We start from the raw sequence: 17,628 nt of genomic DNA, 5'->3' as shown, positions 1-17,628 counted from the left end.
AAGAAAGAGCAAAATGGGTGTCAAGACATTCATCAAGAGGGAAAAAGATTAATTGTTACAATTTTTGCTGAAGTAATTTGTAACTGCAGCTAAAATCAGTCTTGCACAACTATTTCAACCTCTGCAGAAGTATTTTATGAGAAGGAGCTGAATCTCTTCACATTTATTTCTCAAAACATTTTTAAACCTGTTTGAAACACACTATTAATCTCACATCTTTGTTACATGATTTTATAGCAATAATTTTCTCCAAAACTACAGTGTTCCTTCAGAACACTCTAATTTTGAAGATCCACATAACCTCTTTCTCTTTATAATATCAGCATTGTAGAAACAATACATTTTACAAATAATGAAAAACTGTTGTTTTTTTACCATGCTCCAAATTTTCCCAGTTAAAGATGCTTTCAAGAAGGCATTTTTTCTTGTGTTATCTGATATAAACTTTCATATCTGAGGACCAGAAAAGGTTAAAAAGCTGCATGAGTGAGTGTGATTTGAAACCTATCCCTTATTCTGAGCACCTGGGCTATAAATGAAACTAAAGATTGAAACATTTATTACAAGTATGTGTTAGAGACTCTAATATAAAAGCAGCCTGATGAATACCTCTGTAAAATAAGTAGCCCAAGTGAACCGATAGTAGAAGATATAGCTCCTTATGGGAAACCAGATTCAGGGAATAAATTTGGATTTTTAATGTCTGGATGAGCAGAAATGGGAAACAGAAGAAAGCTGGCAGGCAGTTTTGAGGAGAAAATGAGCAGGTTAACTACCATTAGCCTAGCTAATATATTCAAAGTACTTTTCCATCTGTACAATTAATTTTATATGTTGCTGCAATATAACCATTCTGCTCTTGCTATCCCTTTTTGATTTATTGGGTGAAGTATACCTGTCGAGATAAAAGCAGAAGTAAAAAGGAATGTTTTAAGCTAATGGGAAAAAAAAGGCAAATATTTTTTTATCAGTGGAGACAACTCATTCTTTCTTTCAGGTCAGTATTTTCCTCTCAGTAAACCCCTGAAGTAGAATAAGAAAAGAGGCAATTTGTTCCCAAATCTACCAGGATATGATGGATATTTCTGAGTCTCATCTGAATAAATTTGCAGGAAATACATAATCACACTCTTAGAGCAGAGCTGATTTGCATTGTCCCAGATCAAAGTATAGGCATAGGCATAGGGAATTTATGTCTGCACATAGTACCCGGTACAGACATACCTATTTTTACCTTTGCAAGCTATTTTCTGAGGGCCTTTCTAATTCAAGTAATGTGTACTCGATTTTGGATCTGGATAATAGCCAAAAGATAATGAATCCAAACCACACTTCAGTAAAGTGAGAGAAGAATGCATGAATGGAGGAATTTCAGCAATAGTAGGTTTTCCTTCTGCTGTTTTTCAAATGAAACTCACATATCTATTTTTCTCAAAGACAGCTCTTTAGAGAATAATGATGGAATCTGAAAATTTTGCATGGTCTGAGAGGTCTGTAATAATGTTTTATCTATTTTAAACAGATCAGAGAGAACTTGAATTACGTAAGCAAAAAATTTATTTTTTTCAGTTATATTTTGTCCTACTCATTGTTTGTAATAGCTTTTTCCCTTTCTTTCTGATGAATTCATTTATCCTTGTTTCCCTCCTCTGACCCCCCCCCCCTCCCCCCCCCGTATATTTTTTCCAATGGACATCTTCTTGTTATGAGTTAATATAAAGACAAGAAGGTGGGTTGTCTGGAGTTGCTTTATTAAAAGACAAGAATGCTTATGAATTTCTCAGAGAATTTTCTGTTTATGAATTTCCAGTAAAAAGGCAGATACAGAGTTCCAACAGCAAATTCCCCTGAATGCAGCATCACTAAGAAACCTGAATCTTAAGTCTTTCTAAACAAGTCAAATCATTGCTTTGATTCTTTCCCCAAAAGAGGTAGTTTCTTTTTAGCCAACCTTTTATAAAAGAACGTGTGCTTAAACTTCATTTTAATTTCATACAGAAATCATCTGCAGTGTGTTGCAGCACAGTCTCTCCTCAATCATCATGTCCTCTCATCAAATATTATGGGTGTTTAATTTAATCATATAATTAAAAATATTATTGATGCTCACTTAGCTGTGTGTTCTTCCTGTGCTACTTAGCAAGAGGATTAGAAAAAATACAATGTTAGGAATCATTAAGTCAAGAAGCTTAGAAAGAGAAAAAACAGAGTTCTGGTGGGTGTTCCTCTAAGCATTTAGTAAATGCTACTATCTGCGTAGGAATTCCTCTGGTGTTGCAGACTACAAAGAAAATGATGAGGTAGCTAAACATGCAGAGAAAAAGACAAAGAGCTCTGCCTTACGAATGTTTTCCTTCAATTCAGACTATTATCCTCACTGAAAAAAAAAAAAAAAGATATCAGGTTTAGTTTAGTACCATTTTTTTTTGTGCTGAAACTACCAAATAAGAAATGTGTGCATGTACATGTGCCTGTACAGATGGGCATGTTTTGTGGGAAGCTGAATAGGTAAGCGTGTCCTTAAAACAAATGAAAGAGAAAGACAGCAATTGCATTATTACAGTGCTCATGTGTTGGCAGTACAAAACTCAGCCCAGGAGAAGTCCAAGGTCAAGGAGCCTTATCACAATTCCCATAAAGTGTATGAGCCATGCTCTTCAGCTAATGCTTGCTGCTGCTGTGGGGTGGATTGATATCCCTATCCCCTCTGTGCCTATTGAGATGATGGCCTCGAGGGATTCTCTCTCTGCTCTCTTCCAGTCTGCACGGCCTCTCTAACAGCACATGTCCATGATCTTACAACGCTAACCTTGCTCCTTTAAGGACAGTGGCAACCTTTGCACTTCATGCTATCTATAAAACCAAAAATGAGAGAAGCGAAATGGGTGGGTTCAAATGCCTGAATGGAACAATCAATATACTACTTTATGTTATTGAAACGTCTAGTCATCAAAAAACTTGGAAACATTTTCATATATACCTATGGGATTTACAGAGGTCAGGCTCTCTCCCACGTCATTTGTTTGCAAGTTAGATTATCTAAACTGTACCTAGGACAGCAGGTGTCTAATATTCTTATTAATACAGTGATCAGCATGGCAGCAGGCCACAATCATCCTCTGACTGCATTATGGCACAATCATAGGTCCAGATTCCTGGTTACCTATGCTGGAGAAGAGGTTCTTAGCAAACTAGTTTTTCAATTTCTTATTCTTATTCATTTAATAGATGTGACTCATGGCTGAGTCAGCAGTGCAAAGGATCTTAATTCTAATTCCTTTATAAAAAGAAAGGACTTGAAATCATGTTTAATTCAAGCTAAGAAAAGTTTACTCATATTTTTACATAGTTAAGATGCAAAATCTGTGCTGCCAGACAGAACATACCTAGTCATAAAGAGAACTGACATCACAGCTGGTCTGTTATCCACTATTGAACTTTTTCACATGAGAAAATAGTTGGAATATCTGGTGTTTATATGACTTGCTGTACCAATGGAGCACACTCACAAAATCGTAAGCCACAAAATGCTGGAAACATTCATAGTCCATTGTTTGTATTTGTTTTCCAATTTACTTGATGTATTTTGTGTACTAGCCTTGCTATGTGTTTCTTTTAATGTGATACCCCCTATCTTCATATATATATTTTAAAGAGGGTTCTTGAAGTTACATCTCCAAGACTTAATCAGGAGAATGTTTTTGTGAGGGCCTGGATTTATTCACCTAAAATGTAACAAGAAAATTGTCTTACAGGATCATTTGAAAGCACTTGGAATGTTGCAGTAGATATTTGTAGAGTTTTAAATTGTCCGGTAAGTCAGGACTAATAAGTGCTGGCAGAGCTCTATAAGAAGCTTTGTACAACATCTTTCTCATTATTTTGGATTCCTCTGTGGTTATCAACTCTTAAAAATTATTAAATACAATGAATTAGAGAAAAAGAAAGTATTAGAGAAGGAGAAATCCAATATTGTAGTGATATCATCATAACTAATTGTGTATTTCAAAGAGAGTGTCTCTGGGAAGACAGAATCTGGAACAAGAATTGTTTCTCTTGCTCATTCCAACATTTGCAATGTTTTGGAAATGTTATATTGGCACCAACTGATAGTGCCTGAGGAGGGAAACAAAGGATGTGCAAGCAAATTTTAGCTATTAATATAGGCACACAATTTTATCATAATTTCATTTCTACTATACACTGATAAAAAAGAGATCCTCAGAGGAATTTTTTTTTTTTTTGGCTTTCTGAAAAGGGAACATTTCTTCTCATCCTATTGATTTGATGAGAAGATTTGAGCTCTATGCAGTTTTGGCCTATCTTAATCCAAGAATAAATTTTATAATAATAGTGTGGGTAAGGACAACTTAAGTCTGAATACTGTTGGAGTTTCATGATGATTAGTTTATTGGACTGTGAACTTTAGTCACATGTGATTGAAGGTACTAGTTATAAAGCAGCAATATGACTTTAGAAGAAATGACTCAAAATGCATCTTAATGGAAAAAAAACAACAAAAAACAATTTCTGGAGAGACAGAAGAATACACAGGAACTTTATTTCAGTCTCTCATAACAGTTCTCTGAAGTGAAAAGTTCTTTATCAGCATGACTCTTGTTGCTGGAACTGATGTCTTCTGACACAGACTTTGAAATTTCGGTCTGGTGAACTATAAAGGCTTTAGAATTTTTCGCTCAATATATGTAGATGGTAACCTATAAGATCTAATTTGTTCAATATATATATTGGTTTGAGCATGTATATGGCATATCTACTGAACAAAGTGAGATAAAATGGATGATTACCTATGACTGAGCTTTCTTGTTCCGTGTTTGATAGAGAACCATGGAACTGAAAGTGTATTTTTTTGTTTGTTTAGTAGTCTGCTACAATACCAAGTATTGAAAAACTCCTCCGCTGTTGCTCACTGCTTTCTTAAGCTAAAAAATCAATGATGGCATGTCGAAAAATCCATTTTTGGAGCATATTCTTCCACTTACCATTTTCCTTCTCTCTCATGGATTAGTTTCCTCTGTTTGCCATCAAAACTCACTGCAACAAAGACATTTAGTGTTTATCATTTGTGACAGGAGGCACAAAATTAAACCAAACTCCTGAGCTAATTCTGGCTGCAAAGCTGTTGTGTATTTGGGCAGTGAATTGTCAGGAGGAATAGGCTTGTATGATCTTTGTTGAGAAACTGATAGCTGTCTGAAATTTTAAGTAACTGAGCGTGCATAAACTTCCTGGCAAGGCTACTATTCAGTGTCAAGTTTACCAGGGATACTTCTGGACACTTATTTTAGACAGCAGTTATGTTTTCTTGAATCAGGAAGTGCTGTATCACCTTTTCAGGTCAGTACTCATTCCAAGATTTAGCCCCGGGTCTATGGCTCAAATACTTCAGGAAACCTTTTAATGAAGACTATTAAGTAACAGAGCGCCTTGAGACCTGCTGTCCAATTCATATTTTAATTATGGAAGATTTATTCACGTGCTTTTGAAGCACTGTAAAATAATATTCCAAAAATGCTCCAACCACGAAGGCTGTCTCAAGAAAATACTCTTTGTCATTTAACATGGTCTGCTAAGACTATTGGAGAGTTTGACTTCATACCTACAAATTTTTAAAGAACAATTTTCATTTATGAGATTTGGCTTAAATGAGCTCAAACAGTGACAACATCTCCTTGTTCCATATAGTGGATTCTATAAATATGTCTGAGCTAAACTGTAACCTAAATCTATTCAAGAATAAATGTCATTGGACCAAATTATCTGTTCTGTGAATTTATTAAAATCAGCGATTTGGTGAAAAAGTTGGCTGAATATGATTAAGAAATAAAAGAATCTGAAGTAACCCTTTGGCTTCCCACGTGCAAATAATTCTGGAATCTTTGACCAACATTTTAAATAGCGTTCCCTAAAGTAGAAGAGCTACCATTACTGGTGAGACATATAATTAGAAGGATGTTGGACATCCTATTCCCAGTTCTAGCATGTAGCTACTTTGTGATTTTGAAGAAATGTACTCCCAACTTTTAATAAATAATAAATAATCCAATAGCTTTGTTAAGTCTTAAGTAACTACATTAAATATTACATCATTTTTTTTTTTTTTCCTCCGGATCCGTTTCCACTGATTTTCTTAAATGTTGTGTAGGTATGTTGCTTCTCAAATCATCATCAAGAGATAGATCTGTAGTGTTTTGAGGAAGATCTCAAGGCTACCTTCAAAATCAATTTCTCTGATTGAATGGATAATAGATTTGGTAGCTCGACTCAAGGTTCAGCTAGAGACTAATCTCTGGAGTGCAGGCAATTTTTCATGTGAAACCAGCAACATTTTGTGGCATTTGTTGTCTTGGTACATTGCCAACATACACTGTAGGCTGCCTCCAGGTATTTCTGGAGACCGTATGAAGCCAGTCTGTGAAGCAACTCTTTTCACAAGGCAAATGTATTTGGAGATATGTGTTGCCCTTATCACGTCCTAAAGCTGTGTAGGCATGGAGTATCATGTTATACATATGTAAAATACATGGATTCAAAATAATTACACTTAGTATTTCTGGCCCATATCTATTTCAAGTCTCACTTTTCTTACTTGTCAATTAAAAATTATTATTGTTATTCTGAACTCAGGAGGGTACTATGAGCTTAAATTCATTAAAGCTCTTAAAAATCTTACTTCAGATATTAATAAGCTTGTTTTCACTCTAGTACATACTCAGTTTTCCAAGAATGAATCTTGCATCAGTTATTTGCTTTGTAAATACAAATGGATGGTTTTGTCTGAACTGAAAAATACACATGCAGATTTGAGGTACAATGTAGGCTTAGGTACTGATGCTTTAAAATTTATGAGCAGCAACGAACAGGGAAACTGTAATCTGGCCCTGGACTGGGCTGAGCAATGGTGAATAATGCTGGAGAAGGCAGGTGTTGGTGGGTTAAAAGAAACAAAGTTCTGTGGTTCAAAAGCTTGCAGAAAGCTGTGTATACATAGTACAGAAGGTCATTTTCAAATCAGCATAGCTTTAAATGTAAACCAGGCTTCACATTGTAATCTCATGACTTGAATATTGGTTGGAGGAACACCACGTCAGCTAAGTAAATATATCCCTCACAGACAATCAACAAACATACTGCAGTGAATGTGTATATAGTTTTATAAAGCAAGCTATGATTAAGCATTTTGGATTCTAACGGATGAGTAGTTAGACCTGCCTTGCTATTGCTCGACTATCAAGAACGTACCCATCAATATATACAAATAAAGATATCTGTCCAATAAGTCAAGGTCTGAGTTGAACTTGATAGTTCAACAAACCTGACTGACTGATCTCTGAGGGAGGCGAAATTCCAGGTGAACTGCAGCTCAGTGGATAAGCCAAGGGTCAGTCGGCATTTGGCATCCCTGTTATCTCTGGAGACCAGGAAAGAGGTGGTGGTAGAGACAGATCCTGGAAGTAGCTAGCATACAAGTCTAAGATAACTCTGGAATGTGGAAAGGAAAGTGGAACATTTACAAAGCTTATGTATTTATTTAATATTTATGTATATGTCTTCCAAAACAGGTTAGACAGACGTAACTGATATAATTCTGTGAGGATCACAAATTAAAATTAATTTTTCTTCAGAAAACAAAGAAATGGTAGCTGTTCATAGGACTAGTACATTGTCTTTTCCTGCACTGTCTGTCTTGTTTATGGAAAACGTGGAGGATGCTATATTTGCTTATGCGGCTAAAATCAGATCATACGGATTTAAAAATTTTCTGGCTCAAGGAAAACGGTTGTATGTGGTCCCCTTTTATTTCTATCAGTCACTATGAAAAAGTAGGCATCTTAGGAAAATTGAAGTTGGTAATGATGATGACCATGCCTATGTTTTTCTGTTATGCACATAAACTCTCAAATTTCTCATCACCAATCATTTCCTTTCCTCTGGGGAACACACAGAACCACCAGACAATGATTGTATACTATTATTGTATCAAGTAATGTGTGAAGCTTAATGCCTGGAGACAATAAAATCATATTGACTCAAAGTGAGTTTATGTATATAAGAAAGGCAGAAACAGACGAAGTGAAAAAGACTGATAGTGGACATTTTAAATACAGTATACAAACAAAATAAAATCCTGAATGTGTGGATACAGCTTTTGAATTATTATTACTATTTTTTTTTTCAAATTAATAACAAATTTAGGGGGAACAAAGCAGACTACCAGAAAAAAAATGATACCTGGACAGATATTATAGACAGCTTTGCACTTTAAAGGCTATATCACTGCTCATAAAAGACTAAGGAGGACCACTTGAGAAACCAAAGCAGTTCTTATTTTGGATTTTTTTCTTTTTTCATATAATTCCCTCAGAGATGAGATAAAACAAGGACTGCAAATAAAGGGAGCTTGTGTAACACTTCCCTTATTATTTATGGATTTTAAACATTTGGAGTCTCACTGTGACTAAATACACATCCTTAAGAATTGAAAGCACAGCTAGCACCAGTGTTTGTTCACTATAGCTCTGGAGCTCAGTAGGAGTTCAGGCAATCTCTTCTATAGATGTATCTCTTCTCACCAGTATTCTGAATTACCTGCTGCTTCAGCTAGACACGTTATTGTAAACAAGGGAGGAAAGGCCTCACATGGTATCCTTCCTCTGTACATATTTGATCCATCAAGCCTTACTTAAGACAGTAATGTTGCTAAAAGAGAATCTGTAAACACTGAAGAACAAACACCAAAGTTCTGGATTCACCCTAAGTACACGTTGCATTTCAACACATTATACCTGTCTATCTAACTTTGTCCATCTTATATTTAACTGTAGAGGGAGCTTGTTCTCACTTTCTTGGGGAATGATTTTTTGAATTATTTTATCCATTTTATGTAGTTGCATTCTGCTGGCTAGAACTTTTTTTATGGTCCTTCCAACGTCATTCATCAAAACTGAAATCTCTTGTAAAATATGCAAACTTCAAATGCAAACGAATTTCTGATGAGTCAGATTAGGAAGTCCAATTTATGATATCATTTTCAGAGACTGATGTGTGGAATATTTTCTGTATTTATACATATAGATATTTACACAGGTATATATATATATGTACACAGAAAAAGATATACTCACACTGTTGTATAATCAACATGCGGAAAAAAATGCTAAAAAGTAAAAGAGGAATAAGAATCTCTATCTGAATCAGGACAGAGGAATATTTGTCATACCTTTTTTTGTTTGTTTGGGTGCAAGAATCCCTTAGAAATATTAACTAAACTTCACAACAGTCTTCTGGAGATATTTATATATTTATTTATGATTGTTAGTCCCATTTTACATGTGGGAAGACAAAGGAGTAGTGCATTGAGGTGACTGACTCATATCCCAGGGCATTCAGAAGGAGATAGAATAATAAAACCTTGATATTACTTCTGGTCATTCTAAATATTCAATTTAAATAATAATAATAACAACAAAATAATAAATTAATTATATATTAATTGCATAAATTAATTATATTAATAATTAATTATATTATTAATTTATTATTATTATTATTATTATTATTATTATTATTATTATTATTATTATTATTATTATTTTAATCTGAATACTGCTTAGCAAGTTGCCTGAAGGTTTATTTTTTCTCACCCTCTTTCTAAAATCCTATCGATGTCATTGTAAACTGTTACAAATTAATCTAATCTGACTGTAATTGCCAGTGTACATGACCTGGTGAAGGTATCTAATCATCTATGTGTAGATAAAGCAAAGAGACAGTTTGTAAAACTGGCTCTTGCATGGTTGGATAGCATTTATATGGTATACAAAACAGACTCAGCAATTTACCTAAAAAACAGATGTCTGTTTTTTAATCTTGTTAATATGAAACCTTACTGGTCTTGTAACAATCCAGAGAAGATGTTAACCTCTAAAAATCTGCTAAAATCTGAAAACTCTAATATTAAAAAAATAGGTATTAAAAGTGAATTAAAGTGGAAATGATTTACCTCAAAACACCAACTCACTGAAATAGATATTCCAAATTAATAAAAGTTGAGAAAATACATTATTTAAAGTTTTAATAGATTCTTCATTTTCTAAGTACAGAAAGAAATAATTTTTTCTGTCCCATTTCCCTCCTGCTGACATTTGTACTGTGACCATTTGGAGTATTCTGAAAGAGTTTAGAGGAAGTGTGGTAGTGTTGCATGGGAGCAGTTAACAGCATCTCAATTCCTTCCAGATTTGGGGGTTGCAGAGGGAATGAGAATGGGTTTCAAGCAACATGTTTAGAGTGTGGGAATAACATCCCTAGTTTGCAGCAGCAGATCAGTTCCTTTAGGCAGCAAAGCATTAACATTCTCTGATGACAATTCCAGGTAATTCTCTAAGTGATCTGTATGGGGAGAGTGAGAAGATTTGCAATTCATCTGAAAATGTCAGAATCACTAATACAGACGAAGAAAGTTTTGTAAGTGCCAGAGGTAAGAAAAGGGATTATTGACATTAAATGTGCTATCTCCACATAAATTCTTAGCTCTACAGAATAACAGTTCTGCTAGATTAAGATTTAAAATTTATTCAGACAGAAAGTATCTTCAATTTAGTTAGTTATTTTATATGTTAATTAATTTTTCATAAGAAATTTAGAAAAGCAAAAGTACTGTCGGCCTATGGAAAGTGTTGGGAGTGTCATGGCAAAGATATTTTCTCTGATATAGGAGGCAAAAAGGGCCAAAAGTTGATCAAATCTGCGATACTACAATGGGAAATTACCACTGTCTGCTTTTATAAAAAAGCTGCTTTGCTCTTGTGTCATGATATGCTTTATGATCTAATCTTCCCATGTATTTTTATATTTATTTTATGGGAATGGGTATATTATTGTGGAGTTCATTTGTCTGCCCTAACTTACTTATCTCATGCCAGGAACACATTGATGATAGAGGTGACTAATGAAGACTTTCAGGCTTTCATTTTTTTTTCTGCATGCTTTGTAAAGATTGTCATTCAGCACCAGCGAAACAACAGCCCAAATGACCAAGCCTTCCTGGAGGTGAAATTCCATGTGTTTTGAAGGAATGCAGAAGTAAAACTCATCTCCCTTTTAACAATCTCAGTGCAGAGAGGGAGACACAGGGTGTAAAAAACTATGTGGTATGCCTAGCACTTTTCTGGGTTACAGTTTTCACCAGAGGAGCAGCAATGAAGAGACCATTGCAACGAGGCAGGCTGCATCCTCTGATTCTTCCAGGCAGAAAATGGCCATAAACTGGGGAGCAGTTCAGGTGTTTAAATGTTGCTTAAATGATCTCAGTGACCTCTCCAAAAAGGACCTTCTCCTGAGCTTCGTTTTCTTTGCCACATAGCATGTGGTTTTGTCATGGAGTTATGTTTGTTTTACCACTTATAATGAAAGATCTCCCTTTGCCAGTGGCTAGTTACCTTGTGGTTACCTTAAATATGTTAAAAGTTGGTCATATTCGGAATGGAGACAAAGGTCAAAGCTTAGTTCTAAAACTCAGAATGTGGGATTTAAGGATTTCCAGAATAAACCTTAGAATGAAATGAGAAACAATTGGAAGATTTATGACTGTCTGCTAGTTCACAAGAGATGGTCACTTAAGATGAACCCACCAGCTTGTCTTGGATATTAATTTTGTTAAATCTGAATAGCTCTGCTTTGTTGGATTTATGCTGGCTATTTAATATTACCAGAATGGTTATACCAGTTGCTTTGTATTTTTTTTTTTTTTTAGCCATTTCTGTTTAGCATTTAAAGCACTCTGCTTTTACAGATGGTTTAATCTTGTAAAAGCCATTATGTGTTTACTGTATAGTTCTGTTGATAGCCTGCTTGTTGTCAAGGACCACAGATGGTGAATGCTATGTATTTTTCATTACTTTGGAATCCAGATTTTTCCATCTTTTTCTGTATCATTTGCAATCCTCAAATTATATTGGTGAGTCTTCAGTGATCATTCTATGTATAATTTAAAGACAAGGTTTGTGTTCTCAAGAATGTCTGGCAGCTCTGAACAGAGGATATTTCTTATATTTTGCTATATGGAGGTTTACCTGGAGAAGACCTATTGTCACACGCGTTGGGTAATGGGTGACAAATGCTGGTAAGAGAAAAGGTGGATACGTGTCTGAGAGAGAGTAGAAATGATGCTTATATGAAAATGTCTTCTTTGGGTTTAAATAAATGGAATTGATTCATTTTAGCAGCATCTCTTTCCCAAAGGAAGTCAATATTGTTCTATGAATAAAATTAAATGGGAGTTGCTGTCAATGTCAAGGGCCTCAGGCGCTAACAGGCCTTATGGGCCACAACCAGCTTCCACTGGGCCAGGACCCTATTTCCTCCCAGTCCAGGGCTGTCAGCCCCTCACCAGGAGGTGGAGGCTGCGCCCTGGTGGCTTACTTTGTTCATGGCTGGGACATGGGATGGGCTCTGGCTTCCAGGCCCTGGACAGCCCACCATCCAGCCCTCATGACACCCTCACATAGAGGGGTTTGGAGTCCTCTGTGTCCATATGAAATCAGACAGTTCATAGCCATCACAGGAGATGCTGACCTGACTAGAAGTCTTTCTTCCAGTTGCTAAAGAAGGTGAAGAAGTTTTAACTGGGCCGGTCAGCCTGCAGACTGTGAGATAGTTGAAGGCTTCAGTAAAATTAACTGTTGTCAAATGCTATTTCCCTAACTCATTGGAAAGCACAGGTGGGTCTCCAGTTGAACCAAAAATGCATGAAGAGAAAAGCAAACGGCTATCAGTCATTTTTTTTTTTTGATTGGCAGTTCAAGAAAACCAGTTGCAGTAAGGCTTAGGAAAGTCATCTGAAGGACAGCAGCCTCTTGCACCAAAATGTTATAAACTTTAGTGCTCTGAAAAGTGCTTGTGTGATATGCTATGCAGCAATGACCTTTTGGAGAAAGTATTATTCTACATCATGTGAATGTTTTTTTAGTCTGAGCTGTACCACCCATCTCTACACATGTTCCAAAAGATTAAATTCTGTTAAAAAATAGTTATGCATACATGTTTTTAACATAGGTTATTTTCCATTTCTTGAATTATTTGCCTTCTGAGTTGGTGCTTTTGTTTTTTTTTTTTTTCCCTCCTTTCTGCTAATCACCAGGACATTTTCACCATCATGACTTTAAGAAAGAGGTATCTATCCCTAAATCAATGTAGATATGCCCAGAGAAGTGTTCTGATGCTCAAAAATACTAATTCCCTGGAAAACCAGACCACTTTTAAGTGCTAATATATGGATTTTTTTACAGCTTTCAAGACAACTTTAAGCACTTAAACAAATTGCCTGTATTTACATATTGCCGATTTCTAAATACTATTCAGAAGTGTTTACTTCTTTGTGATTTGCAAGTGACCTGGGAAAGATTTTCTATTTCTCCCCTCCAAAAACGGAGAGGAGAGGAGAGGAGAGGAGAGGAGAGGAGAGGAGAGGAGAGGAGAGGAGAGGAGAGGAGAGGAGAGGAGAGGAGAGGAGAGGAGAGGAGAGGAGAGGAGAGGAGAGGAGAGGAGAGGAGAGGAGAGGAGAGAGGGGAGGGGATGGAGATCTATGTAACTTACATAGTGTTGTCTAACCTAATTAGATCTAATCTGTTGACTTTTAATTCTTCAGCACTCACATTTTTAGAAGGGCTTCTTTTCTGAGTCTAAGAGGACCACGGTATAGCACAGTCATTTGTAACAGAACTATTTGGCACAACAAAAAAGTATATAAAAAAAAACCACAAACCCCTTTTGCTTCAGCTATTTAAGTGCTTCAGTAAATTAACTATTAATTCATGATAAACAGATCAAAATTAAATGTCAGTGTGGAAATAATGTTACTTTCTTGGCAATGGCTAATGACCACCAAAGACAAAGTGTTGAGCACTGGTGCACGCAGCTTTCACACCACCAAGCCAAGCTAATTTTGCTGTATTTGCCTGCAAAATAAGCTTATGGGTTACAATTTTCTAGATGGAAGAAAAGCACAGTTCTCTAACATGTTTCCAAGCAAAAGTAATAGCTCCCAGAAGTCCAAATATAAAAGCGATTGTCTCTTTTCACCACCTATTGGACTTGGAAGTTTTTTAAATTCAGAGATTATTTGATAGGGAGCTCTTACAATTGGCAGCAGCTCCAGTTCACTTCCCAAGTTGTCCACAAAAGACAGTGATGCATCTTTCCAACAGATGAACAGTTCTGTACTATACCTTTCCGTCCCTCCCTCCCTCCCTCCCTCTGTCCCTCTTTTTGCATGGAGCTTTTTACAATACCAGCTTGTCTTGAAATCTTACAGATCATTTCTATTACACAGTTTAAAAGATCTATGACATCCTTTATTAAAAAAAAAAATAAATGTAATAATAATAAAAACTGCTGTTTCCAAACCAAGACTATCTTGCGCTGTGTAATAATTACTCATTCCCGTGATTTTTGCTGTCACTTTTCATAAATTATAGTAATTGAGTTACAATGTAATCATTGTTTGAAATTACTACATTTTTTTTTCTATTTATTTTTTTATTACTCTCCCTGAAAGTCACATAGGAATTGCTGGTGACTGGAACTGTTTCTGGAATAGCAGAAAAGAGGGTGTGTAAAGTTTCCCTTGACTTTAAGAACAGCTAAGACTTTACGTGTCAAGAAATCCTTCAGTGAGGGTGTCCCATGTAGACCTGAATCCCATCAGTTAAGAAAAGAACACCAAGTTCTAAATGACACTGCAAAATCATATATGGCTTAAAAAACAAAAACCACAGTCGTGCCCAATAGACATATTAATTGCCTATATGAAATGCATGGAGAATAATGAGCCTATTCTTGTTGATTAACATACCTCTCTTTTGGAGAACTATATAAGCAATAGTAGCTGTAGATGGCAGAAGCTTACTGAAGGCCACAGGAGCTTTGTCAGTTTTGCCAGTTGTGAATCTGGTCTAATATATTAAAATTTATCGTGATTGGTAACTTATTCTTGTTACCAAAGCTTCTCATTCTCACAGTGATTTTTTTTTAATTTATTTTTTATTTTGAGATAATGTGAACCTCTCAGATCTCCAGTTCAATATTCCAGGTCTGAGTTCAGATGAAATAAAAATGTAAGGCATTCTACAGGCAAAAATATTCTTACTGTCATTGCTGTGGCATTGTGTATATACTTTTACAGTGACAACACGACCCAAGGTTCCATGGCCCTTTAAGCCTTAAAATCACTGAGTATAGATATTAAATAGAGAGGGGATGGTGGATGAACAGTAAGTGAAGTAGAAAGTTTAGGCGCAGAGAGATAATAAGAGCCATATCTAATTCAAGAGTTAATGAGTCATTAATTTAGTAAAATTTAACCTCAAGTTTAGGTACATTAAGCTGTGTTAAATATACAACTTAATTTAAAATGGATCAACTTTCTCTGCCAAATCTGCACAAGTGAGTATGACTGATAGTGTTACATTGTTCTGTTGAAAGAATACTGAGATTTAAGATGGTGCCCTTTGGATAGTTCACTGCTGCATGGAGAGAGAATAAAATATGGCAATAAAAAAGTTTATCTTGACTTGCAAAATATTTTTAAAGAGTTTGGTACACAGCTATTAAAAAATACTTTTTGTCCGTTTGAGGCCATACTTTCTGAAGACTGGTACTACCGAGCAGCAAATTAAGGATTTATTAGCTGATTGTAAAGGCATCATTCCAAGTACAACCATATAGACAACAGGTTTCTGTCAACAGTTAATCTATAACACTTTTGGATGATATGCAACAATCCTGAAACAACCCAAGAACCCAAGACTGTGTCCAAAGGAGGACAACAAAGCTAGTAAGAGGCATGTCCTGTGAGGAGAGGCTGGGGTTACTTGGTATGTCTAGTTTGGAGAAAAGGAGAGGCAACATGGCTGCTCTCTACAACTTCCTGAGGAGGGAAAATGGAGCGGGAGGCACCTATGATAGAACGTGTGTAAATGTCACAAAGCTGTGACAGGGGCAGTTCAGACTGGACATAATGAAAAAAAAAATCTTCATTGTGAGGGTGGTCAAACATTGGAACAGGTTTCCTAGAGAGGTGGTTGATGCTCCATGCCTGCCAGTGTTCAAGACGCATTTGGCTAATGCCGTCAGTAGCCTTTAGCTTTTGTTTACCCTTGAAGTGATCAGGCAGTTGGACTGGATGATCTTTGAAGTTCCCTTTTCCCTTTTCCCTTTTCCCTTTTCCCTTTTCCCTTTTCCCTTTTCCCTTTTCCCTTTTCCCTTCCCTTCCCTTCCCTTCCCTTCCCTTCCCTTCCCTTCCCTTCCCTTCCCTTCCCTTCCCTTCCTTCCCTTCCCTTCCCTTCCCTTCCCTTCCCTTCCCTTCCCTTCCCTTCCCTTCCCTTCCCTTCCCTTCCCTTCCCTTCCCTTCCCTTCCCTTCCCTTCCCTTCCCTTCCCTTCCCTTCCCTTCCCTTCCCTTCCCTTCCCTTCCCTTCCCTTCCCTTCTCCTCTGTTCACAATAAAACAAGTAAAGACAAAAGTTCTCAATTAAATTTAAAACACCTTAAAATATCTGGCATTCTTTAGAATTTGAGATATTATTTGAAGTTCAACTATCGTGAGTAATTTTATACCTTTCTGATGGGCCTGTTTCTGATAATTTAGAGCCTATTCCTTCAAATCTCTTTCTAGCAAGAGTCCTGTGGCTCAAATGACTATCATTTATCCCCTGCAAAGTGAATTTAAAATATTATCAAATAAAGAATGCTAGCATTGAATGCTCACTTTGCTCTGGTGTAAGTAAGGGTTGAGACATAAAATCTTGGTTGCTGATTACTTTACTAGACTGTTAAATGCTTTAAGAGTGCATTTCAAATTTTCACATCTGGAAAGGAAAGCATTTATGCCCCCCCAAACTTTTATAAAACAAACAAAAAAGTTGTATCAGTTACTGGAGAAGGAGACAGGGTTTATAGCCTTTCCCGCTAGCCACTCATTACTTGCAGTTAGCCATGGGATACATTTAGCAAAGCTCCCTAGGCATGCATTTTCATAAATTCTGTTATGGTTATCAAGATTGATTTTGCTCCTTACAATATCTGATTTCAGATATTCATTTAGCTATTAATTCATAAATACAAGTTTGCAAATCTCCCCTTATTTGCTTTCCTTATTTACTTTTATAGAATAAAAACTGGATTGCTTTCCCCGTTTTTCCCAAATCCAGAAACTATAATACAACTGTTTATAGTCATTTATTTCTTATGACATTACTATATTACATAACAAATAGTGTCATTCTGTATAAATGTTGTAATGCATACAAATAACCCATTAATGGCTTCCTCTAAAGCCACTGGAATGTAGGTTTTCCTGTAATGTAAAAGGAAATCATGCATGGACAACATAATAGATTAATCATTAGGACTCTGTATTGTGCTGTAAAAAGTTATCTCTGTCTCTGTGTTCTGCATTGCAATACATAAGTATAGGAGGATGACTGTTTGTAATGTGACACTATAATACTACCAAGATTCCTTTGGAAAATCTATCTAATTTTTTTCCAATTTGCAAGAAGAAATGAAGTGTGAGTGTTATTATATTAAATTAATATTTGAAAAACAAAC

The sequence above is a fragment of the Cygnus atratus genome, chromosome 1, assembly GCF_013377495.2.
Source record: "Cygnus atratus isolate AKBS03 ecotype Queensland, Australia chromosome 1, CAtr_DNAZoo_HiC_assembly, whole genome shotgun sequence".
NCBI lineage: Eukaryota > Metazoa > Chordata > Aves > Anseriformes > Anatidae > Cygnus > Cygnus atratus.
Note: the sequence above shows the minus strand (reverse complement) of the source record.